This window comes from Rhinopithecus bieti, unplaced genomic scaffold (assembly GCF_001698545.2).
Source record: "Rhinopithecus bieti isolate Rb0 unplaced genomic scaffold, ASM169854v2 scaffold_35166, whole genome shotgun sequence".
Taxonomy (NCBI): Eukaryota; Metazoa; Chordata; class Mammalia; order Primates; family Cercopithecidae; genus Rhinopithecus; species Rhinopithecus bieti.
Genome location: NW_016815254.1, coordinates 881,484 through 895,224, shown reverse-complemented (window position 1 = coordinate 895,224; position 13,741 = coordinate 881,484). Strand labels below are relative to the sequence as shown.

General features: G+C 41.0%; 1 protein-coding gene and 1 long non-coding RNA gene across 2 annotated transcripts in view; one reads left to right on the top strand and one right to left on the bottom strand.

Moving 5' to 3' along the window:
* The window catches only part of LOC108515878 (putative uncharacterized protein encoded by LINC00467 homolog), a 68,285-nt gene extending 61,832 nt beyond the window's left edge, over positions 1–6,453 (bottom strand). Inside the window, exon 1 of the mRNA XM_017853061.1 lies at positions 6,289–6,453. The gene's annotated coding sequence lies outside the window, so the exon portion shown is untranslated. The remainder of the gene's footprint in view (positions 1–6,288) is intronic.
* A 94-nt stretch (positions 6,454–6,547) lies between these two features.
* On the top strand, positions 6,548–12,657 carry LOC108515880 (uncharacterized). The gene is made up of 3 exons (XR_001881655.1): positions 6,548–6,805; positions 8,696–8,786; positions 12,386–12,657. It is a non-coding gene; the product is annotated as an uncharacterized LOC108515880 (long non-coding RNA).
* Positions 12,658–13,741: the final 1,084 nt, after the last annotated feature.

Genomic DNA, 13,741 nt, shown 5'->3' with positions numbered 1-13,741 from the left:
GTATTGGGGTGGGAGTTACCCGATTTTCCAGGTGTTGTGTGTCTCAGTTCCCCTGGCTAGGAAAACGGATCCCCTTCCCCCTTGCGCTTCCAGGTGAGGCGATGCCTCGCCCTGCTTCAGCTCTCGCTGGTCAGGCTGCAGCAGCTGACCAGCACCGATTGTCCGGCACTCCCTAGTGAGATGACCCCAGTACCTCAGTTGAAAATGCAGAAATCACCGGTCTTCTGTGTCGCTCGCGCTGGGAGTTGGAGACTGGAGCTGTTCCTATTCGGCCATCTTGCTCCGCCCCAGGGGGGTGAGTTTTTAAAATGAGATTCTAGACTACTGGTTTTTTTCTTAAAAAATTTTTCAGTAAAACTTACTTTCAAATTTATATACAGTAAAATTCACATGTATGTACAGTATTAAGAGTTTTAACACATGCATAGATACTTGTAACCACCATTAACAGGATACAGAACAATTCCAACATCCAAAGAATTTCCTCCTGCTACTTCCTGGCAGTCAGACCCTCTCCCCACCTTTAACTCTGGGCAACCACTCATCTGTCTGTTCACTGTCTGTTTAGTCTTACCTTTTCCAGCATGTCATATAAATGAAATCGTAAGTATTTAACCATTTGATATTGGTTTCCTTCGCTTAATATAACACACCTGAGATTGGTCGAAGCTACCGCATATATCAACGTTTGTTCCTTTTTATCCAGTCCTATTCCATTGTGAAGATGTACTACACCATGTTTATCCACATTCACTCACTTAGGGACATTTAGTTCGTGTAGTTCTTCTTGTTTAGTCTGCTAATTTGGTAGATTCCACTGATTAATTTTCAAATGTTGAACCAACCTTAATTTAGGACATTTTGGGCAACTATAAATAATGCTACTATAAACATTCATTTACAGATTTTTGTGTTAGCATAAGTTTTTATTTCCCTAGGATAAACACACAAAAGTGGAACCGGAGAGTTACACAGTAAGTGTATGCTTAACTTCCTAAGAAACTGCACAACTGTTCACCAAAGTGGCTGTAGTAATGTGTGAATGTCCTAGTTGCTCCATATCCTTATCAGGACTTGGTCCTATTTTTTAATTCTATCCATTATGATAACTGTTTATCTCCTGGCTTTAATTTGCATTTCCCTAATGATCAGTGATGTTGAACATATTTTCATGTGCTTATTTGCTAGCTGTATATCATCTTTGGTGAAGTATACAACTTTTGCCTACTTTTAAATTGGGTTATTTGGTTTCTTGTTAGGTTTTGGAAATTCTTTATATATTATGGATATAAAAGCCTTTGGTCAAGTATGTGATTTGCAAATATTTTCTCTTTGTCTTTCATTCTCTTTACAGTACCCTTTATATAGCAAAATATTTTTTGATGAAATTAAATTGATCTTTTTCTTTATAGATAGTGCTTTTGTTGTTACCTAATAATTATTTGCCTAACCCAATGTCACAAACATTTTCTCCTGTTTTCCTAAAGAATTTTAGGTTTTAGCCTGGGCGCGGTGGCTCACTCCTGTAATCCCAGCATTTTGGGAGGCTGAGGCAGGCGGATCACGAGGTCAGGAGATCAAGACCATCCTGGCTAATACGGTGAAACCCTGTCTCTACTAAAAGTACAAAAAATTAGCCAGGCGTGTTCATGAGATCAGGAGATCAAGACCATCCTGGCTAATATGGTGAAACCCCGTCTCTACTAAAAGTACAAAAAATTAGCCAGGCGTAGTGGTGGGCGCCTGTAGTCCCAGCTACTCGGGAGGCTGAGGAAGGAGAATGGTGTGCACCTGGTAGGCGGAGCTTGCAGTGAGCCGAGATCCTGCCACTGCACTCCAACCTGGGGGACAGAGTGAGACTCTGTCTCAAAAAAAAAAAAAGAATTTTAGGTTTTAAAATCAGGTCATGTGAATACTTCAGCTCTGCTCATTCTAAAAAGTCTTTTGCTAATTTAGTTCCTTTACCTTTCCTTATCAACTTTATAATCAAGTAATTTATGCCTAAAAAATATTGCTTGGACTTTTGACTGTAATCAAATTCATAGATCTATTTAGGGAGAACTGACATTTTAACTAGACTGAATTTTCCAATCCATGAACACTATGGGTCTTCTTTCATCAGCATTTTATAGTTTTTAGCACACAAATCCCACACATACTTTGTTAGATTTCTACTAAAGTATTTCATTTGTGAGGGAGGAGGGTGGGTCAGTTTCCAAATCCCACACATACTTTGTTAGATTTCTACCTAAGTATTTCATTTGTGAGGGAGGAGAGTGGATCAGTTTCCAACAGTTCATTGTTAGTGTAGAAATAGGATTATGTAGGTTAAGCTTGTATCCTGCAACCTGCTAAATTTACTTGTTAGCTCTACCAGCTTTTTAAATAACTTCTTGAGATTTACTATATAACTGTTATCTGCAAATATAATTTTATTTTTTTCCAATCAGAATGCTTTTCTTGACTTACTATAATTGCTAGGATTTCCAGTAAAATATTAAATAGTAGTAGAAGAAACATCCTTGCCTGGTTCCCAATCTTGGAGGGTAGAGAGCATTCAGTCTTTCACCATTAAGTATAACAATACCTATGGGTTTTCTCGATGCCTTTTATTAGGTTCTCTTCTATTACTTGTTTGCTGAGTTTTAAGAATCATGAATGAATGCTGAATTTTCTTAAGTGCTTTTTCTGCATCTATTAATAGGATCATGTAGTTTTTCTTATGGATTGACGTTCAAATGTTGAATCCCTGGGATGAGACTTGGTCACAATGTATTATTTTTCTAGTATACTGCTGAATTCAATTTGCTAATATTTTTTGAGGAAGTTGTATCTTTGTTCATGAGGGATTTTAACTTTTAGATTTGTTTTTTGTATTGTCTTTATCTGGTTTTGGTATCCAGAAAATGCTGCCTTCATAAAATGAGTTAAGTGTTTCTTCTTTTTCTACAATCCAAAGAGTTTGTAACAGAACTGGTATTTTTTCGTCCTTGAATGTTTGGTGAAATTAGCCGGTGAAATTATAGGGGCCTAGAGCTTTTTTTAAATTATTATTATTCTTTTTTTTTTTCTTCCTGGCAAGAGTCTTCTTGCCAGGGTTTGTTTTTTGTTGTTGTTGTTTTGTTTGTTTGTTTTTCTCACAAATTCTATTTCTTTAATAGTTACAGGACTATTTCATTTACCTATTTTGTCCTGGGTGAGTTTTGGTAATTTTGATAGTGGGCCATTTCTCTCACATATCAAATTTATAAATACAGAGGAGTTTGTGTATTGCCTCATCCTTTTTAATGTCTGTTGGGTTGGGAGTGATCTTAGAGCACATATGTTTTTTGTTTCTTTTTAAAATTTATACTTATATTTTTATTTGCTGATCTTCTCTGTATCATTCCAATTTTAGCATATGTGCTGCCAAAGTAAGCACTAGCACATATGTTATAGGAATGACTTCAACAGAATACTGAAGACAAGATAGACCTGTCGCATAACTGATCCTCAAACCTTATCACTGATTTCTTCTTTCAATTCCATATCCAGTCAGATATTTGTCTTTGCCAATATTTCTTCTAATTTCTCTTCATTCCCAATACTGCTTGGCACAGTCTGCTACCTAAATGATTCCCCTGCCACTTAACTATAGTCTCATTGCTTTTTCCCACTGTCATGCATTTTTCATACTGCTACCAGATTTATCAGACCTCAAATGGTTCAACACTGCCCACAAGATAATGGCCTTCCACATCTGGCTTAGTTCTGGTGTTTTGAATAATACTGTTTCCCTAAATCAAGGGTTTTTAACATTTAAATTTGAGAAGGAGGAGTCATGAATCTCCTAAAATTAAGCATAAAATGTTGTATGGATGTGAATTTTATTTTCAGAGCAAGATCTACAGCTTTTTAAAAAATTTTATTTGTAGTCTGGGTCTCATGGCTCACACCTGTAATCCCAGCACTTGGGAAGGCTGGGGTGGGTTGATTGCTTAGGCCTGGAGTTTGAGACCACCCAGGCCAACACAGCAAAACCCATCTCTACTAAAGATACAAAAATTAGTCGGGTGTGATGGTGCGCACCTATAGTCCCAGCTACTCAGGAGGCTGAAGCATGAGAATCACTTGAACCCAGGAGGCGGATGTTGCAGTGAGCCAAGATTGCACCAGCCTGGGTGACAAAGCAAGATTGTCTCAGAAAAACATAATTTTTATATATTTAGAGGGTACGAGTGCAGAATTCTTAGATGTACATACTGCACAGTGGTGAAGCCTGGGCTTTTAGTGTACCCATTACCCAAATTGTGAGCATTGTTCCCAGTATGTAATTTTTCAACCCTCACCCGCCTCCCATCCTCCCACCTTTTGTAGTCTCCAGTGTCTATATGTACGTGTGCCCACTGCTTCCCAGCTCCTACTTTAAGTGAGAACATGTAATATCTGACTTTCTGTTTCTGAGTTACTTTGGTTAGGATAATGGCTTCCAGTTCTATCCATGTTGCTGAAAAAACATGACTTTCTAATGGCTAAATAGTATTCCATGGCATATACACACACACACACACACACACACACACACACCGCATTTTCTTTACCCAATCCTCTGTTGATGGAGGGTCTACTGATTTTATTAGATATTCAAAATGAGAAAAACGTACTCTGAATCCTTCAACCTTGTCTCTGTATTGAGAACATACTACAGGTGGGGTGCAGTGGCTCATACCTGTAATCCCAGCACTTTGGGAGGCCAAGGTGGGAGGACTGCTTGAAGCCAGGAGTTCAAGACCAGCCTGGGCAACATAGCGAGACCCTGTCTCTACAAAAAATACAAAAATTAGCTGGGCGTGGTGATGCACACCAGTAGTCCCAACTACTCAGGAGGCTGAGGTGGAGGCTGCAGTGAGCTCTGATCACGCCACTGCACTCCAGCCTGGGCAACAGTGAGACCCTGTCTCAAAAAAAAAAAAAAAAAACGAACAACAAACTACAGCCTCCACCACCTCCCTCAATAGTGAGTATAGAGTAATCACTCCTCTCTCTGAACTTCGATTTATAGTATTTTAGTGACCTAGCCTAACCATAACATTTTACAGATAAGTAAACAAATCTAGCACTTACCTGATTTGTCCAAAGTTGCTCTTATATAATTTGTAATCTGTGCAACTGAAATGGGATTTATCTGCTATTTTACGTGGCCTTTTTATGAAGGCCTTTTCATGTTTCCCCTTCAGGTCGGAAGTAAACCTCAGAGTTCTTCAAAACCCCAATTATCTTTATTATCTTACATAAGCTAGCTGCCCAAACGTTTGCTGAGAATAGTGATAACCATCGTCATATTGAGGTATAGGAAGGGGGCTGGTTAGTGGGTACGGGTTTAGGGGTACTTTTTTAAGGAAGCATGAGCACATTTTGGATATGCAAAATATTATTAAGTTTGGAGCTTAGATTTGGTAAAACAACACTTAAGGGTCTGTGTAAGGAGAGCTCTGAGCAAAGGGTTCTTAGAACCCAAATTTCTCAAGAAGAACCCTCTAAACAGCATTAACGAAAAAAATTCCTCTGTAGAAGCAACTAAAAAAAAAAGGAATACTCAGTATTTGGAAAAGAGAAAGGAATGAATGATAATAACGCCAGACTGAGTAAGCTACACAATAAATTCAAATTTCAACCCTATCACATCCAACCTATGTTGCCTTGGGCAAATTATTAAACTTTTCTGTGCCTCAATTTTCTCATGTCTGCCTACTTAAGGACTGCGTGGGAAGATTAAATAAAATGCATGTAAAGTGCTTAGGTCAGTGCTTTACTCTTAAGGCACTCTTAAGGGTATGAGAAGGGAGGGAGGGGCGTGAAGTGGAATGGTCCTTGGTACATTTTTGTTACGAGGCGGTAGGATTCTGAAACAGAGGGCACAGTCACAAAGAAAGTTGGAGTAAGAAGTGGTGGTGGGGGCATCACATTCTCCTGGTGAGTATCTGAGGACCCGTCCCAACTGTAGGAAGCGGAAGGGCTGAGAAGGGTCAGGCCAAGAGTACACCCTCCAGGGTGCATCTGAGAAGTCGAATACTAGGGCTTAAACGCTATGAGAGCTTTCATGACAACGGACACATCTTCTGGGGAAACTCAGAGCTTGGGAGCGGCCACACTAGCGGGGGACGAGGCAGAGCGGGGCTACCAACAGTCCCCTCGGAGTGACCGAGGGGGCCGTTGAGGAAAGAGTGAGGTGGTAAGAAAATGACGGCGCGGCCTCTACCGGTTTGCCTTCACACTCTAGCCACAGCCCTGGCTGGAACAGTCACTTACTGGAAACTGAAGAGAAACAACCTATTGGTCCAGCTTGACAACCTCAACCGGACCAAAGGTGCCGAACAACCAGTGCGGCCAGCACCGCGAAACCCAGCGCCCGACCGCGTAGGAAACGCCAGAGCGCGCGCACGCGTAACAGCCGACCAGAAAAGTCCAGCCTACGCCACAGAACTGGGCGGGAGCGGAAGCGACTCTTCCGGTCGCGCGAGCCTCATGCAGGGGCTGCTGGCGCGCAGGGAGGAGAGGGGCGCGGGGACTCAGGCTGGGACTCAGGCTGCGGTTTTTCTGTCCGCGGCTGCACCCCTCTCGAAGCGTTTACACGCACATGTGAGGAACTTCACAACCTGGGGCCGATTTCTGAAGTAGATTGGCGCCAAATGGCAAAGATTTCCAGGGATTTGTTTGGGATTCCATATTTTTGTAGATTTGCCGAGATTGGATACTAGTACAATATTGATAATTGCCATCCAGCAATGTGGCTTTTTTTTAATTCAGTTCTTCCTTTGTTTTTCAGGTAAAGTGTTGCAGTTTGCTTGGTGTTGTGCGCATTTAACATTTTTTCGTAGCTATTTTTGTTGTAGTTTGTTTTACTAATAAGACTATTAATTCATTAGTACCCTTGTATAAGTATGGCTTTTGATTGTTGATCTATCTGGACAGTTCACTAAACCTTCGTATTTGAAAAATTTGACAGGCAGTCCTCTTTGATTTGTAGGTAAGAATTTATCTGTAAAGAACAATTTTGGCTTTTCCCAAGAATCCAACGCAACACTGAATAGTAGCCACGGAGGCACTTATTTCTTACCAGGAGTTATTTTGGATTGCATCTTAGGTTTCATTCAAGACATCTTCTGCAGGTTTATGGTGTGTGTGTGAGTGGGTGTATAGGCAAATTATGTTCTTTTCGTAGTTTACCATTTCATTGTTTTTTTAAATCAGCAAATGACTAAGTTTTACCAAGTATTTTCAGTATCAGTCTTTGAGATGATTGTATGGCCTTTTTTTCCATTACTCTACAATAAAATAACTACAATAATAGATTTTCTAATGGTGAGCCATCCTTACAATCCTGGTATGTTATTTTTTCAGTATATTGCTGGATGCAATTTGCTGTGTATTTAATTTTTGATTTTCATGTATGCACGTAAGTTAGATTGGCGTATGGTTTTCTTTTGCTGTTCTTGTCTAGTTTTGGTAACAGGTTGTGCTAGGAGTCAGCCATATTATTTTTATACGACTTGGAATAGACATAACATGTGTGAATGACACATTCCTTAGGTTTTGAAGAACTCATCTTTAAAGCCTTCTGGGTGTGGGGCCATCTTAATGGATAGTTTTGTTTTTAATATAGCTTCCATGGTTATTGATACATAGAATTTTTTATTTTGCTTCTTGAAAAAATTAGTTTTTTTCTAGAAAAGTATTGGCCGGGCGCCGGTGGCTCACGCCTTTAATCCAGCACTTTGGGAGCCGAGGCGGGCGGATCAAGAGTCAGGAGGTGAGACCATCCGGCTAAACACGGTGAAACCCCGTCTGATAAAAATACGAAAACGAAAACTTAGCCGGCGTTGGGCGGGCGCGTAGTCCCAGCTACTCAGGAGACTGAGCAGGAGGAATGGCCGGTGACCCGGGAGGCGAGCTGCAGGAGCCGAAATTGCGCCACAGCACTCCAGCCTGGGGGACAGTGGAGCGAGAGACTGACAGTCTCAAAAAACAAAAAAAAAAAAAAAATTTCAGCTACATTTTCAGCATTTAAAAAATATCCATATTGTTGTCAACCATCCTTTATAAGTTAATGATATATTCTTTTTTTTGACACGGAGTCTCGCTCTGTCGCCCAGGCTGGAGTGCAGTGGCGCAACCGATCGGCTCACTGCAAGCTCCGCCTCCGGGTTCACGCATTCTCCTGCCTCAGCCTCCCGAGTAGCTGGGACTTAAGGCGCCCGCCCTACGCCCGCTACTTTTTTGTATTTTTAGTAGAGACGGGTTTCACCGTGTTAGCCAGGATGGTCTCCACCTCCTGACCTCGTGATCCGCCCGCCTCGGTCTCCCAAAGTGCTGGGATTACAGGCGTGAGCCACCACACCCGGCCACATATATATTCTTATATATTGTATTGGAGTCTTTTTCTTGATGATATTTATCAAACCAGCTTTTGGTTTTATAGATAAAATCTGTCTTAAAAGTAATTTATCTTTCATTAATGTATGCCTTCATTAATTTCTTATTTCTTTGGGTTTATTTTGTTCTTTTTATAGAATCTCGAGTTGAAAGCTTAACTTTCCTTTAAAATGTTTAATACGAAATATTACCAGAATGTAGTTACAGAAAATAATATAATGAACACTTGTATACCGACCATCTAGCTTTATCCCATTTTAACATTTTCTCGTATTTGCTTCAGATTTTAACATTCAGTTAGAGCTCCTTGTGAAACGGTCTGCAACCTCATTCTCCCTCTCTTCCTCTCTGAAATTAACTACTACTTGAATTTGGTATGTCATTCCCATGAAAGCTTTTATATATGCTCCATATACATGTAGCGATGTGAAGTAACATACAGTACTGTTTCATGCTTTTTAAACCTAATATAAATGATACTCATGTCACTTGCTTTTGTCACCTATAATTGTGTATGTAAAATTTATCCAGGTTGATTCCTGTAGTTCTAGTTTTTTAACTGCTGAATAGTATTCCATTGTATAACTGTACCACCATTTATCCATTCTCCAGTTGCTAGCAATTTAATGATTCCTGATTTCTGTCATTACAATATAAGTTAATTCTTTCACACAGCCTCTTAGACATATGGTAAGAATTTCTTTAGGATAATGTCTAGCAATGGAATTGCAAGGTAGAAGGGTTTGCACAGTTCAACTTTGATATTGCCAGATTGTTCTCCAGTGGTTGTACCAGCTTACCCTCCTACCAGCTTACCCTCCACCAGCAATGCAGGAGAGCTGCTGTTGCTCCACTCCATGCCAACATAGGTTATTTTTTTGCCCCAGTTTTTTCTTTTTTCTTTTTTTTGCTGTTACAAACTGCTGACAGTAAATTTTCTTGTACATGTTTCCTGGTACACGTGTGCAAGAGTTTCTCTGACTACAAAGCTAATGCAGTTATTAGCTCTATTTTGTTTTCGGTATGTTTTTTAAAAGCATGTATGTGTCCCCCTCTCATATTTGAGATTTCCCTCTCTTAATAGTAACACTTAACTTATTCATAGATATATCTCACTCATTTTTTCTATGTATCATGCTTCCTGTTCTCTTTACTGCCTTTGGTTTGACAGTCTCTTTTTCCAGTTTTTTTCTCACTTTAGTGGTTTGAAAGTTATATTTGATTTTTATTCTATGAATAGTAGTTACTCTTCTAACTCATTTAAAGGTATATATATATATATGTATGTGTGTGTTTAGAATTCATCAGTATCCATATGAGGCAGTCTGTGTAGTGGTTAAGAGTGGAGCCTATGAGGCCAGACTGCCTGGATTCAGATCTTAGCACTACCACTTACTAGCTGAGCAACCTAGAGCTTATTACATAAACTCTCTGTGCCTCAGTTGTTTCATCTGTAAAGTGGGGATAAAATAGCATATACCTCATGAGGTTATTGTAAGGTTAATGTGTTAATATATGTAACATTCTTAGGACAGTGCCTAGTACTTGGATCTCTTTACCAGATTTTTCATCTATGGAATGGGCAGAAGACTTGCCTATCAGAGTTGTTATAAAAATTCAATGCATTATTGTATTCATTCAGCTTAAGACACTGTTTGAGCACCTGGTATGTACTTTTGAATCAGACATGGTTCTCGGCTTCAGAGGCAACAGACATGAAATGCAATTTCAGTATGATTTAACCTTAATACTCTTCCCATGTTCTCTCTTGTCCCCCTTCTAATCTATGCTCCATATTAAGAGACAAAATATTAATCAGATCATGCATCCTTTGCCCATAACATGTTAACTTTCATTATACTTTACATAAACCATAAACTTCTCACCATGGCCTGAGCACTTAGGTTCTAAACCCTGTGCCTCCCTCTCTACCCTCATCAACTATCATTCTCCTGATTTCTACCAAACTCCCACCACACTATCCTCTTCTCAGTTCATTGAACCAACACTCTTCAGTGCCCTCTGTCCAGATTACTGATCCACCCTGACAGCTCTTTCCACAGCTGACTCATCTTTCAGATCTCAGCTTGATTAGGTCAGGCAGTTAGTTACAAACAACAGAATCCACTCTGGTTGAGAAAGAAAAGGACTTTAACAATATCATGTAGCTCACAGAATCTCCAGGAGAGCCAGAGGCCAAATGTGGAAACAACGGTACCCAAACACACTAGAGGATCTAGTGAGAATCTGTTGCTGCTGCCACCATTGACACCAAAACTGCAACTTCCACAAACACTGGTGGTCCCCGCTGGTAGCCAGAGTTAGGCATGTTTCCTTCTTCATCTGGCTCACTTTTTTTTTTTTTTTTTTTTGGGAGACGGAGTCTCACTCTGTCACCCAGGCTGGAGTACAGTGGCATGATCTCAACTCACTGCAACCTCTGCCTCCCAGGTTCAAGTAATTCTCCCGTCTCAGCCTCCCGAGTAGCTGGGACTACAGGCGCCCGCCACCACGCCCAGCTAATTTTTGTATTTTTTAGTAGAGACCGGCTTTCACCATGTTGGCCAGGCTGGTCTCGAACTCCTGACTTTGTGATCACCTGCCTCAGCCTCCCAAAGTGCTGGGATTACAGGCGTGAGCCACCATGCCTGGCCTATCTTGCTCACTTTCAAGTTGAAATTTTGCATTGACTGCCTGCTTGGTGGGACATAGGTCACATTGCTGTGCTACAAAGGGGGTCAAGGAGGCAAGTTTTCTCATAGGAAATTCCTCAGACTTTATAAGGGTGTTGAAAAGTGCTGGGTATTCAGAAAACATGTCACATGAACATGAGATATTGTGTTACCTCAGAATTAAGGCCTTCTCTGACAACCCCAGTACATTTTCCCCACAGCAGCCTCATCAATATTTTCCTGTACTCTGTGATTTTCTTCAAGGCACTTGTCACAACTTGTATTGTTATGTACTTAATTTGTTCAAATGTCTTATAAATTCTGGGGCCATAGAGTCTATGCGTGGAGTTTCAAATATGTATATTTCAAACAGCCAAAAATAATTTTAAAACGTATTTTAGTCTTCAGCATGGGTCTCTTGAAAGAAAAAAGAATCAAAAAGGCTCCAAGTCACAGTTCCCATAGTTTCTATTTGTTTTTTTTCTTATTTCCATGGCTGCTTTGGCAGTGTTTCCATAGTTTCAAATTCCATCCGCTCTCTTCTTTAATTCTCCCCAATCCTTATGTGGATCTGTTTAGCTATTTTCCATAAATCTTTCCCTTAGAGCTTACCTTTCAAATGTTTTTCTGCCTGTTCTCTTATTTTGCATCACAAACATCCAAAACAGTTCTGAGAGGTATACTTCCTTAGGGCACTGGGGAGAGAAGTTGAGAGGCAAACTCTTTGCCAGCCCAGAGGCTGGGAACATTTACACTCTGATCATGTTTCTGTACCACTTATGATTGACCTACAGATTAGAAGTCTGAGGAGGACATGGACAATATCTGTTCTATTTGTAACTCACACAATCTGATAAATATGTAGCAACATTTGTTTTCTGGAAAAAGAAAAGTGGAGCAATTGAGTTATGGGCAAAGAAGTATACAGCACAGAGCAAGGACTTTTGATACAGTGAAGGTGAAACCGCCTTTGCAGAAAATTATGACAGCCAATTATGACAGTGAAAGAGATCTAACCTAGCCAACTCTATCTCACTTCTAACCCCCAAGCTGTTCTTGTGCATTCCTGAGTGTAGGCAGAACTAACTTTGGGAGGAACTTACAGTTTTACTTTGAAACAAAGATGACAACAGTCCTATCCCAAAACAAACCCCCTTCCTGCCTGGGGACCAGACTTTCTAGGACTAACAAATTAGCCACAGGATTAGAAATTATGGTTTAGGAGTCATGCAGCTAGAGGCCACAAGATTCTAAGCCTCCCCAGTTGCTCCTAGGGATAACATCACTATTATAAAACCTAGGATTGGTGCTCAAAGTATTTTCAGACCCTGCACTGGATGGATCAGCTGCTCCCACCCAGATTGATGGTCTCGTGGCTTCCACTCCGGAACTGACTCAGCACAAGAGGACAGCTTTGACTCCCCATTTCCCCGGGGACCAGTCAGCACTCTCCACTACCTGCCCCCATCCCCATGAGATTATCCTTAAAAACTCCAGTCTCCGAATTTTCAGGGAGACTGATTTGAGCAATAATAAAACTGTGGTCTCCTGTACAACCAGCTGTGTGAATTAAACTCTTTCTCTGTTACAATTCCTTTGTCTTGATAAATCAGCTCTATCTGGGCAGTGGGCAAAATGAACCCGATGGGCAAGTTACTAAGGGTGAAGTGTGGGAGTAGGGTTACAGATTAAAGGATAGTTTAGGAAGGCATCCCAGAGGAGGTGAGGCCAAAGCAGAATCTTAAAGGGCAAGAATTATCCAGGCAAAGAAGGTAAGGATAGAGAAGAGTATTCCAGGCCAGGCATGGTGGCTCATGCCTGTAATCACAACTCTTTGGGAGGCTGAGGTGGGCGGATCACTGGAGTCCAGAAGTTGGAGACCAGCCTGGGGAACAGGGTGAAACCCCATCTCTACAGAAAATACAAAAAAATTAGTCGGGCCTGGTGTTGCGTGCTTGTAGTCCCGTCTACTTGGGAGGCAGAGGTGGGAGGATCACCTGAACTCAGGGAGGTCAAGGCTGCAGTGAGCTGTAATTGCGCCACTGGACTACAACCTGGGTGACAGAGTAAGACCCTATCTCAAAAAAAGAGTATTCCAGATAGACATATAGTACAAGCTCAGACAAATATCAGATAGCTTGGGTTGGTGTTGCTAAATGCAAGGTAGAAATGTCAGGAGGTGAGGCTGGAAGGGTAGAAGTGGGCATGGAGGGCCTTGTATGGCACTCCATGGAGGCTGGGCTTTTTCCTATGGGCTATGAAGCCACAGTGTGGGTGGGGTGGGAGTCATTCTCAGATTTTCATTTGAGATGGATCATCAGGTGACACTGTGGAGATTGTCACAGTGTCAAACTCCAAAGAGGCACAACTAAAAATAGGAAGAACAGTTGTGATTTAAAAAATAATGTAGGCCTAAAACAAGACAGTAGTACTGAGGAAGGGTAAGTAGTGGGAATACCTCTAAAAAAATTATTTGGAGGTCAAATTCGCAGTGCAGTGCGGGTTACTGGACAGGGAAGATGAGGCAGGAATCTAGAATAGTGTCCAAACTTTTGGCTTGGACAATGATGTCACTTAGAGAGAAAAAATGGAGAAGTAATAGGTTGGCAGTGGTGGGGAGGGTGGGAAGATTTCCAGTTCTGTATGGTGAAGTGGTC